Here is a 9687-nt window from a genome sequence, read left to right on the forward strand (position 1 = left end):
GCGGGGACTATTTGCACGCTGGACATATATTTGATATGTCTGGGTATAGTCTGGATAAGTAGGAGTTTAACGTGCTACAGTATCTGAAACCACAAGGCGCAAGGGTCTCTCTCGTTACTCGCGGCAACTCGAGCTCTTCGTCTGCAATGAATGGTGATTTGACTTCAAATGAGCCATTCACTGAAAGGCGGAAGTCTGGTCAGAATATTTTTTTTTTTAATGATCCTAGGAGACAGATCCGCTTCAAGCTAGTAACTGCAGGGATGATTTCTGTGATAGCAGAATTCTGCTTAACAGGTGTTCGATGGGAGACACAAAGAGTCAGGCGGCCACATTGATGGACGGCTGATTGCCTTGTATGTTGCCAACAAGGTTATTTGTCTTTTCCCCATGTGCTGCCGGCTAGCATTGAGAATTTTTTTGCGGCTCTATACTTTGGTAATAATCGCGGTCGAATGAGAGGTGAAGGAGCACAGATTGGCGAAAGTCACACATATAATTTTTGGGTTATTGATGGTTGAAATCTTAACGCCATCGACTGCAATATTAAGGTGAAGTATGTACTTCTTCATCCAGTTTGTGAATATGATCGCTTTGTGGGTGAGAATGTTAAGTTCCGTGTAGCGAGGAAGCAAAAAGGTCGGAGAGATAGCCGTTTACGTTTGAATTCATTCCATTGATTCCATTTCCCAATGTCATTTTCGTGCAATCATCAACGTACGAAGTGTTAGAAATTCCCACTGGTGGTTGCGGGAGTTTCGAGGTAAGGAGTTAAATGATAACGAGAAGAGAACGCCACCCTGCGGAACCTATCATTTAATTCTTCTCAGTTTTGAGTTTTTACCTCGAAATAATACGGATGATTGACGACCGCTCAGGTACTTTATAGTCCACCTTCCTTCTAAAGAGGGTCGTCACTGGTGATGAAAGTGGATCAGTTACGACAACAGTCACAAATTATTAACGGCTAGCTTTGGCCAATAGGAGAGAAATTTTATTCTATAAGAAAAATGTGTATCTCAAGAAGATCCGGCAGCTTGGTAGGAAATTTCTTATTCATCCACCTGATAGTCCGACCCCGACATCTACTGATTATCTAACTGCTTCTGTTCATAACGATTGATTCTGCTGTTGAAAAACTCGCCTGAAGAGAAGTGAAAATCGATCGTACCAGTTTTTTGCCAATAGGGACGAGGGTTAAATGAGAGTTATCAAAAGGAATGGTGCATATTTGATGTATAGTAAATCGTTTCTATCTAACTTTCCTAAATAAAACCTCCAAATTATTGCAAAAATAAGAATAAGTTAACAGATCTTATACAATATATAGTACGCAACTATATAATGAGATAACCAGAAGATTAGTTTGAATATGAACTAGTGATGTTACTTAGTGTCAAAACCAAACCAGTTTTAAAGTAATAACGATTTCCTACAGGGTATGTAACATAACTCAATAAGCCAGTTAGCCAACCAGACCAGCCCGTCAGTTACCGGACGGATGCAATGATCACTTCAACGAAGACATTCAACGACCAGCGTTCAGCGATCAAGCGTCTGATTGACTGACTGCCCGGCTGATGGATGGTCGGCTTTGTTGCACGCGCACCCAAAGCGTTGGCATGCGGCCATTCAAGTGTGTGTTCGTGTGCTTGTGACCATGTGCAGATTATCGCTTGTAAACATTTTGCTTATCGATCAATTGCGCTATTTTATATTTATCTTCGGCTCTTGTAAGCTGATTTGGTGTTCACAAACGCGCACACACATTCACACGTTATCAGCAACATGTGCGCTTAGCTGCTTGTATGCCTGTATGTTTGTCTGTACAACTCCATTAGCGTGGCATGACAAATTGTTTGTGGAATCAAAAGGCAAATAAATTCTTTCAATTTTGGAATTTTTGTTATTTGCATTATTTTTATGCAAACAATTTTCAATTTCCGGAAAATGTTACTCATTGAATTGTTATTTGTGGCCATGTTAGGCGCATTTGTATGAGTTGTCCGTCGACAGCATGTTTGCTTGCGCATAATTGTCACATTTTGGTTGCATATGTTGCACATGCCAATTACATCGAGTGCACAGTTGTGAGACGCCTATTTAGAAAGGTGCACATGTCGCATATTTATGTGCAAGTATTTGCTGAAAGTCACATATAAGTATATTATGGTATATGTATGTATGTCAATAAAACAGAAGTCACATAAACCGGAAACCGCCGACTAATACTAAACGAAAAAATATTTTTTTAGAAAATATTTGTATAGGATTGCGCAAGGGTCTTATTATCTTTATTTGTTTAAGGGGGTATTCTGGTCTAGACGCATGAATTTTAGGCATTTTTTAAACTAAGATAGAAACAAGAAAAAACGTTAACGTCGGCTGCACCGCTGGAAGCTATACATATGTTTTAGTAATCTGATCTGAACAATTTTTGCGGTGATTACATTGTTGCCTTAGAAAATAATCTATACTAAATTTGGTGAAGATAGATTGTCAAATGTGAAAGTACATACAAGAACTTGATTCCGATCGTTCAGTTTATATGTCAGCTACATATATGTTATAGTGGTCCGATATCGGCCGTTCGGACAAATGATCAGCTTCTTGAAGAGAAAATGACGTTTGCAAAAGTTCAAAAGGATATCTTAAAAACTTAGGGACTAGTTGGTATATGTACATATATACAGACGGACGGACGGACGGACAGACAGACAGACGGACATGGTTAAATTTGCTCTGCTCAACATACTGATCATTTATATACATATATACTTTATAGGGTCTCCGTCCGAAATTTTTTTACCCGATTTTTTCGACTTTTCGAATTTTTTAAAATACTTCAAATCAAAATTTCCAAGGCAGACACGATAGAGCATTGCATAAAGAAGATATATACCAAATTTTAAAGGAATCGGGTCAGTAGAACTTGAGATATCATGTCAACCACCTCAAAAATGAAGTTGCGAGAAAACTTTGAAAAATCGTTCCAAGGACATAATTTTGAAAGTCTAAACCAGGCCTGTCCAACATACGGCCCCCGGGCCACCATCCGGCCCGCATAGGCCCTTCATCCGGCCCGCCATCTCTTATAGTCTTTGGGCATCCCAGTTGTATAGGCCTGAAACACGTGATGGATAAAGTAGTGCAGACAGCTAATTTTATACGCGCAAGAGGGCTTAACCACAGACAGTTCCAGGCTTTTCTGACTGATGTCGGTTCAGATCACGAAAACATTGTATACTTCAGTCGCGTTCGCTGGCTCAGCAGAGCAGCCACACTAAAACGATTCTATTCTCTGCTGGACGACTTAAAGATTTTTCTTGGCAACAAAGACCAAGAAATTACTTTCCTTACTGATGAGGAGTGGTTCGCTGATCTGGCTTTCCTGGTTGATATAACTAAATATCTTTCTGATCTTAACTTAAAACTACAAGGGAAAGACCAACTATGCACACAGTTATACGAACACGTTCTAGCTTTCACAAAAAGCTTTTATTGTTGGAAAAGCAGCTGGAACAAAAGCAGTTGATTCATTGGGAGACCTTATCTACAAGAAAGCAAGATACCTTGGATTTTGACAAGTACGTGTTGATGTTACAAAGATTAAGGAACGAGTTTGACGACAGATTCGCAGACTTCAAATCACAAACTCCCTGCATGAAAGTGTTTCAAAATCCATTTGATGTTGAAATTGAAGGCGCTGCGCAGAGTTTACAGCTGGAGTTAATAGAATTGCAAAGCAGCTCTCATCTAAAAACAGCATATAATAATTGTCTTCCAAACTTAATTGAATTTTACAATAAGTATATTACACCCAGTCAATACCCAAACCTTACTAAACTGGCTATTCAACATATTTCTTTATTTGGTAGTACATATGTTTGCGAGCAGCTGTTTTCTCGCATGAAATTTAACAAATCAAAAACCAGATCATCTTTATTAGATAGCCATCTTAAAGGCATTTTGCGCATAGCCACTTCTAAAACTCCAGCTCACATAGATGCGCTGTGCAAATCTTTATATGCTAAGGCCATAGTTACATTAATAATAATATATTAAGATTTATGTGATGTTGCTTATAATATATACATAAATATACCAAAACTGAAGGTCATTTTATTTTTTTTTTTGGCCCGCCACGGTTGAAAATGCTAAGCCTGGCCCATCACAAAATTATGTTGGACGGGCCTGGTCTAAACATTCAAAATATGCAAAAAAAAAATCAATTTTTTCAAAATACTAGACCAGAATATTCCCTTAAAGCGCCATGGCTTAGCTAAATAAATTCTGTCAAATATAGGTAACAACCCTAAAAATATATCAACATAACATCTTATCGAGCAAATTGTGTGAAAGACTGAAGCCCACCGTCAACAAACCGATTGGACCTTATCAGTGTGGCTTTAGAGCTGGAAAATCTACAATCGATCCCTTTATGCCTCTATGTCTAAACTTGGTATCTCTGTAAAGCAAATGCGGCTGTGTAAACTGACGTTGAGCAATACCAAAGGCTCAGTCAGGATCGGGAAGGACCTCTCCGAGCCGTTCGATACCAAACGAGGGTTTGGACAAGGTGACTCCCTATCATGCGACTTCTTCAACCTACTGCTGGAGAAAACTATGCGAGCTACAGAACTTAACCGTGCAGGTACAATCTTCTACAGTGTACAACTGCTGGCGTACGCCGAGGTCGCTGTTAGTTCTGTTTTCTCCAACTTGGACGAAGAAGCGAAGCAAACAGCTCTGGTAGTGAACACGGACAAGACGAAATATCTCCTGTCATCAAACAGATAGTCGTTGTATTCGTTACTTGGCTCCTACGTCACTGTTGACAGTCACAACTTGGAAGTCGCAGATAATACAAGTATCTTGGAACCAGTATCAACACCAACAGTATTGATAGCCTCGAAATCCAACCCAGAACACCAATAGGTACTACTTCGGATTCAGTAAGTCGTAAGGTCCGACGAACAAAGACTGGAAGCATTATGGTCGTCGATGAAACGACGAGCTGTACAAGATATACGACGACATTGACATTTTCAGCGAACTAAGGCTAAGGTCATGTCATCCGATGATGACACTCCAGCTCTGAGAGTGTTCGATGCTGTACCCGTGGGGGGATTCAGTGAAAGAAGAAGACGTCCGCGCCCTTAGGAAGACCAAGTGGAGAAGAACCTGGATACTTTTGGAATCTCCAATTAGTTCCAAACAGCGAAAAAGAAGAACGACTGGCTCTCTTGTAAGCTCGGTTATAACCGCGTAAGCGCTATCTTCGTTAATAAAGAAGATGAAGCTGGACTCAGAAGCAGCCCTTAAAACTGGAATAGTCGATTTTCACAAGTTTCTTTTGTAGCGAATTTTTCACCATCGAAATTATTCCCCATAGACTATAGCATTTAGCTATTGCTTTATAGCAGAGCCGAACTATAATGGCTGCATAAGAACCTTCTACCCAAGGTTAGGTTAGTCTGGTAAGCCAATGAGGCACAAATAGACCAGTTTTTGTCTTTTGCGATACCAGATGAACTTCAGCTACTAGGTCCATGAGAATTGGTCATTCTTTATAATGCCTGCGTTTGACGCGAATTTCAACAGACTCTTTGGCCTCACTATCGATATCTTTTCCAGTGCCACCGTGAGGACTCTAGACGTTTACAGCGTAGTCTTACCAATGCGGGAGAAGTGCACAAGAGATGCTTCATTGTTTCCCTGTTGCTTTTCCGGCAGCCTTTTCTATCTTTCAGCAGCATTCTGCGACCATGTATCGCCTCCAGACAGTGACCAGTTAGTATTCTGATCAAGTCCTTCTTCGAGTACTAATAGCAAGTTTGAGTACTTCCGATCTTCCGTTTTGTAAATGAATTTTTCAGTTTTACTCGCAGGTAGTTCGTTCATTGGGTTTTGGTTTTCTTTAATTCAGATTTTCTTATTCAGATCGTCGTATAGACAGTGGATGTGTTTCCCAATGTTGATCACGGTTTCCGATGTTAGCAGTACATCATTCTTGGCAATTTCGTCCAGTGTTTCATTGCCTTCAATGCCTTTATGACCTCTCGGAGTTAGTTGCGAGTCACAAACGATGTGTGTGGCCCGGAATTGTCCTAATGGAACACAGCTTCTCTTTCTGGTATAAGCAATTTCTTTCTTCAGACGATCTTCTTCTAGATAAAACATGTGTAACTTAAGAGTTTGTCCATAGGGGACATGACCTTGCTAAATTCGCCAAACGCGTAGCTAGTAAAAGGATTCACTTTTCATTACCAATAACCATTTGCTTGAGAAAGAATCAATTCTATGGCGATCTACATAATGTTTGATTGGAACGATCAAATGAACTTTTAATCAAAAATATATATTCAAAGTTTTTTCGTTTTTGTTTTGTCGTGTCTCACCCAAACTACTCTCATTTGTACAAAAACTTCGCGCACCCATAATCGCACAGGTTTCTTCCCGTACCTGCCGCGCGGCAAATTAAACTCACAATGAACAAAATGTGCGCGTTTCAGTTTAACAGTGATTTTTGACCAAGCAACTGTAACAACACTAACAACCGTTATGGTAACTTTACATGGCATGTCACAAAAGTGCGGGTTATTATGTTGTTAGGCAAAAGGAATAGCAACAACAACCAGCACAACACAACACAACAAAACAATCAACTCGTGAAATGGCAAAATCAGCAAAGCACCGTTACGCGGCATACATGGCATTGTAAAGTGAATGAAACGGCTTGCAGCATTGCATTTCGTGTCGCCCGTCCGGCGCAAACGAAATTTGCATGCGTTAATGTGGCCGCCAAGCAGAGATTTGTAGCAGTGTGCACTGTGTTCTAATTGTATGTATGTATATGAATACTTATGTGTGTGTGTTTTGTTGTTCGTTTCAGTGTGCGGTTTGTAAGCACGCCTAGCTTCATCAAAACGCACGATGGCGCATTTGTATCCGTTTCCGGTACGAAAGCACAATAACAAAAACTGCTGTGTGGTGTACTAATTTCCACGGACGCATGTAGGGTTTCTGCGAACCCAGCCGGTCTTACAGGCTTCGTAGGAGCGGGTGTACCTACGTTTCTTTGCTGACATTTTCGGGGAATAATTTTTTTTATAAGTTTGTCAGTTTTATTTTAGCCTAAATAAAGCTCAGTTATGGACTTCACTTTTAGAATAATCTTCTCTGGGACTTCCCAGAAGCAAGACCGTTAGCGAATAATAGTCAATACTTGCTGTTGGTCTCCACAAGCGTTTGTTTTTTCTGAACGTTTGCGGGAGGAACTCCTTTAGAGTTACAAAACAATGACTGGATTTAAGGGGTTACATGGGTTTACGGGTTCCAAAAAATCGAATTTCTTTTTTGCTTTGTTCAACTTTACAATACTTCTAAAATATTGTTCTAAATTTTCAAGTTGATACGAGTAATAATTTCGAAAATACAGCCTTGAGAACTTGTGCGCTCGGGGCTAGCTAGGCTAAGTGCGCCGTCTTTAAACGCGTTTTTCTTGGAACTGTGGGTTTTAAGTTGGTTGGCAAGATTTTTCGAGAACTAATCAACCGATCTTCATAAAATTTTTTACAGGCCTTTGAGATACAATTTTTAAAGACTTTTACGAAGGATTTTTTTCAATTAAAAATTTTGAAAAAAAAATATCACGAAATTTTCACTGAAATTTTAATTTTTTTGTAAAAATGTTTGCCAAAAATAAAATTTTCAGTGTTTTCCCTTTGACCTAGTTCTATCTTAAGGTTTTAACTAAAACACGTATTTTTCACTTTATGAGATCCTGTAAGGAGTTATCCTGCCAACAGGGGCGCATATTTTTTCCAGGGGTCACCGGAAAAAATTTCACATTGGCCGAGCTTAAAATATTGTTTTCCAAAAATTTCAAAATTTCTTTGTTTACAATAATAAAAATTCTAACAAAACATTTCACTTTTGATATGAGGAAAAAAATTGTTAAAAAATAACTATTTTTTGCCGAGGAAACCCATGTAACCCATTAATAATAAATAATTAAAATTTTTCCATAATTGAAGCCCCATGAAATATGGGTTAACATAATGATAAAAGTATATCTAATTTTGGAAACTGACACAGCTTTGGTAACTTTCAAGAGACCTTTGCCATGGAGGGTGGGGGGTTGGTTGTTTGATTAGAGGTTTTCGTGGCAAACCAAATTGACTTTTTTTGGGAATTTATTTCGTAAATACGTATTGAATAATTTTACCTACATTGTCGAAAGTGTGCTCAATAATGCATGATCAAAAGATCCGAATAAAATTACTCAATCCATATTTAAGAGAAAAAGTCTTTTTTTACCTTGAAAGCCTTACCAGACTAGATCTCCAGTCAATTCTCGAGAATATTTTCATATAAATGTACATTTCATTGACAAGCTAGAGATTTTTGGAAATTTACAAGTGTTTATAAACCCCTTTGTACGAGAGAACGTGAAGAGTTCGTCAATCTTTACCAAGAAATCCAAAATGAACTGAGAATCCGAAAGTCTGGTATAAAACTGAGCATTATCCAAGTGAAGGCGTAAGGTGATTTTATAAATAAATGAGAAATGCACCGTGAAATCTATTGTACACCCGGGTGATTGGTCATTGAGTTTCAAAAAGAATGCAAACCATTGGTTAGATGGTGAAAAACATTAATTTCACTGATATCCTTCAACCATTAGACTTCATTCAGCATCTTAGTGGATAAAGTACTAAAAATAGTTCATAAAACAGACTTCGAAGCAACGATAGTTTTTTTTTATAAAGTTTAACGGGCGAAAAAAAACAGCTCGGCGTCTCCAGGATCAGAGAACACTTCTGGAAAAGCACTTTTCTCGCTTAACAAAGACCCCAACGAACTTCAGAAAATACTAGAGAAGAAATTACTTAGTTGGATATTTCGGTTAGATTAGATGGGAGTTCCGTTCTTGATAAAAATTAGACAAAATTGGACAGATGAATTTGATAGGGTTCAAACAAAAATTTTCAGTTTATAATGTTAATGTTCTGTGTTTAAGTGGATGTAGCTACTTTATTCAATAATCTAAGTATAATAGAAATATGGTTACATAACTTCAACTATGTTACTTCTACGTAACCGTATCATTAGAAGCCATTGCAGCACGCCAAAAGCACAGTTCCATTAACAATGTTTCATCAATCATTATAAAAGGAACCACAGTCGCGTAGTTGGTTCATGAAAAGGCAGCAATTCCCTTACGTCTAACGGTACCTCCTCATCACTGCAGAGCTCGTTTGTGGCAGCAATAGGGCACAAATGGATTTCAATGCCAGCATTTTACTGCCGTCGCTGCCTACACGTTTAGTAAACGCCGTCCCGCGTAGTACTGGCGCCATTGAAAGCTCAACTGTTTGGTGGCTTATTTTAATTTTTGCTTTCGCCACCACTACGCGCCCATTCACCGCCGATGCAGCAGCTTGTGGCGCCCACAAAATCCGATTTTTCGCTATTCAAATGGAATTTTTAATTGACATCAGCATGAGCTTAGGCACGCATACCAACACGCAAGCTCAACGCACGCACCCCGTGTTGCGTTCGTTGCACATAACCCTCAATTCACCAATCCACCAGTCACGTTGTTGTGCCCTCACGGGCAACTCGCTTCAAATCAATGCAATCACTGATCAACACGGTGTTGCTCGAGCATGGAGCGCTGTA

Source organism: Bactrocera tryoni, chromosome 2 (genome assembly GCF_016617805.1).
Source record: "Bactrocera tryoni isolate S06 chromosome 2, CSIRO_BtryS06_freeze2, whole genome shotgun sequence".
NCBI lineage: Eukaryota > Metazoa > Arthropoda > Insecta > Diptera > Tephritidae > Bactrocera > Bactrocera tryoni.